The following is a 6,895-nucleotide window of genomic DNA, read 5'->3' as shown; positions in this document are numbered from 1 at the left end:
GGCGGGATGTGGAACAGCGGCAGCGCTGCACTCTGTCCCTGCCACCTGCCTGTCATTCCTGATGGGTACTTTGCTAGTAGCTCAAAATAAAGTCCTACTCTTGTATATTGTGTGTGGTGGGTGTGGTGTGTGAGTAGGGAGCTGGATGTGTGGAGGATTTGTGGGGGTATGTGTGCATGAGTGGGGGGCTGCCTGCATGCCAGGTCCAAGAAGCTGGCTAGGGGTAGGGGAAGAGAGGGAAGAAGAAGGAGCAGGGGATGCATGCAGCAGAGTTTGCCCAGGCAGGGCAGTGCAGGTGTAGTTTGCACCCCCCGATAAGGTCCACAGCTGCCCTTGTGGCACTCTGTATGGGGCTGAGAGCCACCCGCTCCCACCTGGGGCAGCCCATGCTGTGCTCCGTCCTGCAACATGGCCCTGGCCCTGGCCAGTGCATACAGTTTCCCAGCAGGACTGTTCCCAGTGAGGCTGCAATCACCTGGGTACTTCTCAGGTCCCCCTGCCTCCAGTGACTCCTCCTTCTGCCCCTGCTGCACCACTCCAGTTGGAAGATACCACAGGGAAGCCATGGGGACAGGTGCTGGCCAACCAATGCCCAGCCAGGTGGTGGGAGAAGCTGCAGCTGTGTGGCTCCTGCCCCAGTGCTTGGGGCTCCAGCTCCTGGCTGCCTTCCACCCACTCTGCCTACCTGGTGCAATCACCAGCTGCCCACAGGTGGCTGCTCGAGGTAGAGGGAGGTGAGCAGCACCTGGGCAGCTGTAGCTTCACTGGGAGCAGTCCTGCTGCTGGGGGGCTGGGACTGGGGCCAGGGCTGCGCCATCAGAGGACATGGGTGGAAGTGTAACGCAGGCTCCCCTAGGCAGGAGTGGGTGCATTGGCAATGTGTAGGGGGTGCACGTGGGTGCACATGCACCCTCTGAGATTGGCGGTGCATCCTCTGCAAAAAGCGCCGCCAAAACTGTCGACGGTGCCTGAGGACAGTCGCTGCACCCCCCACCCCTTGCTGCCAACACCACTGATGGCGTCTGTGGGAGGTCCCATTGCTGCTGGCGGCATCTGTGGGTGGTCACTGACTGCCAGTTGGTGCTTGCCATCCCCCTTACTCCTGTTGCCGACAGCGCTGTGGCTGCCTATGGGAGTTCACTGCTTGCTGCCATGCTCCCACAGCTGACAGCACCACTGCCCACCTGCGGGAGCTCGCTGTGCCTCCACAGTCTCCGGGGACATGCGGTGTTCATGAGTGTGTGCAACTTGGCCCCATGTGGAGCACTTCTGGGATGGATACAGTCAATTGGTGGGTGCCTGTCAGCGGATCAGGTCTAATCAGTTGGCAGGCTGGAACCAGCCCACAGACTGTATTTTGCCTGCAAGATATGGTTCTTGCTTTATTTGAATCTTAGATTGTTGTTATGATTTTTTTTTAAACAAACTTAATTGTTTTCTTCGTTCTAAAAAAAAAAGAAACCAAATTGCTCACTAGAAACCAGCATTTTTAATGTCCCCTTGGTATTTAACCAGTCCTTTTATGGACAGCATTACTTTTCCTTAGCACCAAAACCATCTGATGATTCATTAAAAAGCACCGTTGAATTTGGCCTTAGATCTAGAAAATAATAATGAATGATGTTCCTGAAAGTTTATAAGGAGAGTGACATATCGAAGAATGCTTAGCTGCAAAGAATCTAATTTCAGTTCAGTGATGATTAAATCAAGGCAGTTTCCATCTATAATTTCATTTAAAGGTTAAGAATTTAGCTCAAGTAATCCTAGTTCGATCCTAGGAGTTAATCATTTTTTTCTGGTTACCCTGAAAATCCTGACAGTTGCCACAGATGGTTGCACAATATTTTCAATGCTTCAGTGATATCTTTTGTAAATATTGGGAAGAGTAGATGACATTACAAAAAATTTAAAAAGTAACTTTAAAATGAGCCTCTTTAGAAAATGATGAAACTGGATCAGCAGTGTTGCATCTTGAGTCGTCTCTACTTGTCTTCTACTTGTTTAAGAGTTCCACTACATATTACATTTATGTCACGATTGATGTGTTAATCATGTTTAAATGGGAAGGGTTCTACATATGTACCAAATTTAAGGTGCCATAAAATGACAAACTAGCCATAGAAATGTTCCACATATAATGCAGAAGATTATTGTGGCTGGTTTGTATGGCATCTTAAATTGAACATAAGGCATGTGTGGGACTGCCTTAGGGCTGGTGCCAACAATCAGCTGATTGTTGGCCCTGGCCCTAGCACAGCCTGATCTCTTGAACTGGCCCTGGTGATCATAGAATCATAGAAATTAAGGGCTGGAGGGGACCTTGAGGGATTGAGTCCACACCCTCTGCTCTGGGCTGGAATATTGCTGAGAATAAATGATCCCAGCAAGGTGTCTGTCCAGTGTCCTCTTGAAGACTTCTAAGGTTGGGGACTGCACCACCTCCTTGGGAAGTCTATTACAGATTTTGGTCACTCTTCCTGTAAATAAGTTCTTCCTTACATCCAACCTGAAACTATTGTCACGGCGTACCCCACTGCCCCACTCCTAGAGAGGGGAAAACTGCTGGGGAAAAGCCCTATCAGTGATAATGAGTACAGCTGTGGGTTGCCAGGGCAACTAATAAGAGTCAGCTGCCTGTAGGGGGCAGGGCCTGGCTCCTATAAAGCCTAGAGCCAAGGCCAGGCTAGTGGTTCCCTGCAAATAGCCAGAGGGGCAAGGGCAAGGGCAAGGGCAAGGACAAGGATGCGAGCACTGCAGGAGCCGTTCAAGCAGTGTAAGGGAAGCGGCTCTGGAGGTTACAATCAGGTTGAGTCATAGCCAGGTGGCTTATGTTGAGTTATAGCCTAGAGGCTTATGTTTGTTTTGTGGTTGCTATTACACCGGTGGTTTGGGAGAGGCTATTAGGGGATGGAGGAGGCCTCATAAGGGACTCACTATAGTGTGGGGACCCCAGCGCCAGTGAGGGCACGGCATACGGGGTACATAGACCCCAGCCCCAGAGAGGGGCAGGTGAGAAGCCCAGAGAAGTGGGCACAACGAGCCCCAGGAGGGGGCACTACTAGGAAGCTGGAGCGTGGGCATGGCGAGCCCCAGGAAGGGGGGAGCGCACTTTAGAGAAGCCCAGCGTGGGCACAGCGAGCCCCAGAGAGGAGGGGGCAGCACTATGTGAAAGGCCCGAGAGGGGCCATATGTGAGAAGCCCAGGATGGGCATGACGAGCCCGGTAACCGGCTAGCACTGCAGAAAACCCAAGAGAAGGGCAGGGTGCTGCGGTGGACCCCAGGAAAAGGGGTTAGCAGCACGGTGCACCCAAGAGAAGGACAGGGTGCTGCGGTGGTCTCCAGGGAAAGGGGATAGCAGCACAGCGTCCCGGAAAAGGGGAAGCAGCGCGGTGGGCCTGAAAGACTGGAGGCTCGATATAGAGTCCCAAAGTGGGCAAGGGTCCCTAAGTGGGACAACACTTTTAGAGGAGGCCCCAGAGAAGGGGGCAGCATTTTAGGAAGCCCAAGGTGGGCATGGCGAGCCCCGAAGAGGGGAGCGCCTTATGAGAGAAGGCCCCAGGGAAGGGGGCTGTGTACGTATAGAGAGACACACCAATGTCTAAGACATCTGTGAGGCTTGGGGCGTGGTATTAGGGGTTGGTAGGAGCCACGCGGAGCCCATAAGGCTAGGGTGCCCCGAAGCACCCATTTGTGCTGGACAAGATCCACGAGGGGTCCAGGACGTGTCCAAGAGGGTATAAGGCAGCCTCCCAACTTAACTTAAGAGCAAAGACGTGGCGGGCGAGAATAGAGGGTGCCCTTGGGCCGAATTGGCACGGAGAGAGGGCCTTAAGGAGATCACGGCCCTCCTATAAGACCCCGCCGTGACACTATCCTTTAACAGTTTATGGCCATTTCTCCTTGTCCTCCCCTTAGGGTGACCTAGTGAACAGGTTTTTTCCCAGCTCCCAATATTCACCTCTTACATATTTATAGATGGCCACCAAGTCCCCCCTTAGTGTTCTCTTCCCTAGGCTGAGCAGTCTCAGATCCCTTAGCCTTTCCTCATAAGGTTTGTTCGCCAGACCCTTAATCATTCTTGTGGTCCTTCTCTGAACCCTTTCAAGATTCTCCACATCTGTTTTGAAGTGTGGCACCCAGAACTGGACCCAGTACTCCACCTGAGGTCTCATCAGTGCTGAGTAGAGAGGAAGTATTACTTTCTTAGCCTTGCTCACGATGCATCAGCTAATGCATCCCAGTATGCTATTAGCTCTGTTGACTACAGTGTCACACTGGTGACCTGTGATCAACCATAACTCCAAGGTCCCTTTCAGCCATCATGCTGGCTAGGACATTTCCTCTTAACCCAGGGGTGGGCTGGATGTGGCCCACCAGGCCATTTTATCTGGTCCACGGGGCCCCTAAAAAAATTTAGAAAATTAATATTTGTTTGCCCCTGGCTGCCTGTCATGCAGCCCTTGATGGCTTGCCAAAGCTCAGTAAGCGGCCTTCAGCCTGAAATAATTGCCTACCCCTGGCTTAACGTATATTCATGTCACTGGTTACTTCGCCCCAGATGAAACACGCTGCATTTATCCTTATTGCACTTATCTGGTTCCACTCTGCCCATCAAGGGCCACATGGGCAGCCCTGCGCCTTTACAGGTGCTCTGCCCCCTGGTCACCATCTTGGGACTTGAAGTCCCACCCCCTAATCTTTGACCTTTGCCACCAGAAGTCCTTCCCCTTGCCCCCTAGAAATACCCCTTTCAGCAGAGGGGTTTGTCACCTTGGAACCAGAAAAATACCAAATTATATTCTAGAAATCAAACATACTACATCATACATTAATTTCATTTCAAAACTTATTTTTGTCTTGATTTACACGTGTTTGTATAGTGTACGATGGTATAATAGCTTAAAATTAAGTCTTACTCTTGTATGTTGTAGAAGGCTGTGAGTGCAAGTATGGGGTTTGTGGGAGGGTGGAGGAGCATGTGGATGTGTAGGTGGCTGGGGAGGATTGTGGCATGTGTGGAGGGGGAGGGTTTCCTCACAGCCTGCCCCCCCATGGCAGGCAGAGCCCCTGCCATTACTGCTCCAAGTCCAGACTCTGCTCCTGCTGCTTCTGGCCCCATGGAGGCCCATGCTGCCACTCACAGCCACTACCCCCCCCCCTTTTGTCACTGCTGCCCTTCTCTTGTCACTCCCCCCTGCTGCTCTAGCACCAGATCCCAGCTGCTCCTGTGGTCCTGGTGCTGTAGCCAGGAACCATGTGGTGCTGGAGCAGCTGGCTAGCAGATGAGGGAGAGAGGGGGGAGTGGGGAAATGGCTGTGGAAGGCGGGGGGAAGGGGGTAGTGAGCGGACCTGCAGAGTGCAGCAACAGCTGGGCAGGAGCGTGGGGCCTGAGTCAGTACACCTGGGGTTGGGGTTGGGGTGGGGTGGGGTCGGGCTGGCCCGGCCTTGCTGCTTCAGCTGCTTAATCCTGCTGTTGGCTCTCTCTGGGTCCTACTGCTGCTGGCTCCTATCATCTTTGACAGGCAGCCAGGGCAGATAAATCTTAATTCTCTAAATTTTTTAGGGGTCCCATGGGCCAGAAAGAATGGCCTGGCAGGCAGGCCACAGGCTGTATTTTTCCCATCCCTGTCTAGCCAGTTTCCAACCCACCTGACCATGGACTCTGCCAGCCCAGAATCCCCCAGTTTTTTATAAAAGCATCATGGAAGAACTTATTGAAGGCCTTTTTAAAATCCAAGTATATGACATCAACCATGTCTCCCACATCTAATTGATTCGTTACTTGATCTCCCAGTGCCGGGGCCCAACAGTCAGCTGGTTGTTGACCCTAGTTCTGGCACAACCCCAGGTCACACTGGACTCTGAGTCCCTAGCATTTGACTTGCCAGTGCTGGGGAAACTTGGGATCGTGATCCAGTGCTCCCCCTTCATGGGCAAGCATAACGGGCACAATTGGGGTCTTATCCCTGATCTGAAAATTGTGCCTGATCTGAAATGTGTGGGGCTCAAATCCCATGGTGCCTTTAAATAAATGTGTGCCAGGAGCCTCAAAGAATGTGCCAGTTCCTTCATAAGTACCTAGTCAGCCTGAGAAACTATATTCTGAAATGTTAGGCAGAGCTGGCTGAGTTGGCTGACCTGTGAGAGACTCCTCATAGGTTACAGTACTTTTCTGTCCAAGTCATTTGTATTTGTGCAGATAGGTGGCAAGCTGCTTTTTTGGATTCATTTGAGAAAAGTGGCCTGCTTCTGCATGTGTGTTGAACTGCCCTATACTGGGCAGCTACATGCCTAGCTCCTGTCTAAACCTGACTGGGATCTAAGTCCCTTGAGGAGGCTGATAGAGCAGGCATGCTCGGAGCATGCCCAATACATATTAGCAACATAAGAACACTCACAAAGTGTAGTTTGGCAATTTTCTTCTTAACACATACCTAGAAGAGAAGGAGGACATGCCTAATTTTAAAAGCACCATGTAGTGGTTAGAGTGCTTGCTCAGGAAGTGGGAAATCTGGTTTCAATTCCCACCTTCACCTGGAGGGGTTCAGACCTATATCTCCCACCTCCTTAATTACAAGACTGGGCAACTTCCACCCTTCTTGCTGAAGCTGTCTCACTGTGCAGGATGGGAGACAAGGTACAGTGGGCTGGATTGAGTTAGAGAAAGGGCAAGAGAAAGACTGACTCAGTAGTCCAGTGTTAGAAGCACACACCTGGCAGGAGAACGACAGTCTCTCCTACATGAATAATTTCTTTTTATCATTCCAATGACTACACAATACATAGTGCATAGCCAGTGGTTGGAGAAGGGACTGCGACCTGGGATTCCTCTCCCAGCTCAGTGTCCTGATCATTAGGCTTCATGCTTCCACTAACTCTTTTATTCTGGTCCCA

At 51.4% G+C, this 6,895-nt stretch overlaps 1 protein-coding gene across 1 annotated transcript in view; it reads left to right on the top strand.

Moving 5' to 3' along the window:
- C1QTNF3 (C1q and TNF related 3) overlaps positions 1-6,895 on the top strand; it is a 33,423-nt gene that overhangs the window by 14,289 nt on the left and 12,239 nt on the right. The gene's annotated exons all lie outside the window — the stretch shown is intronic.

The sequence above is a fragment of the Alligator sinensis genome, unplaced genomic scaffold (assembly GCF_000455745.1).
Source record: "Alligator sinensis unplaced genomic scaffold, ASM45574v1 scaffold347_1, whole genome shotgun sequence".
NCBI classification, from domain to species: Eukaryota; Metazoa; Chordata; order Crocodylia; family Alligatoridae; genus Alligator; species Alligator sinensis.
The sequence above is the reverse complement of the archived record's forward strand: the minus strand, read 5'-3'. Positions and strand labels throughout refer to the sequence as shown.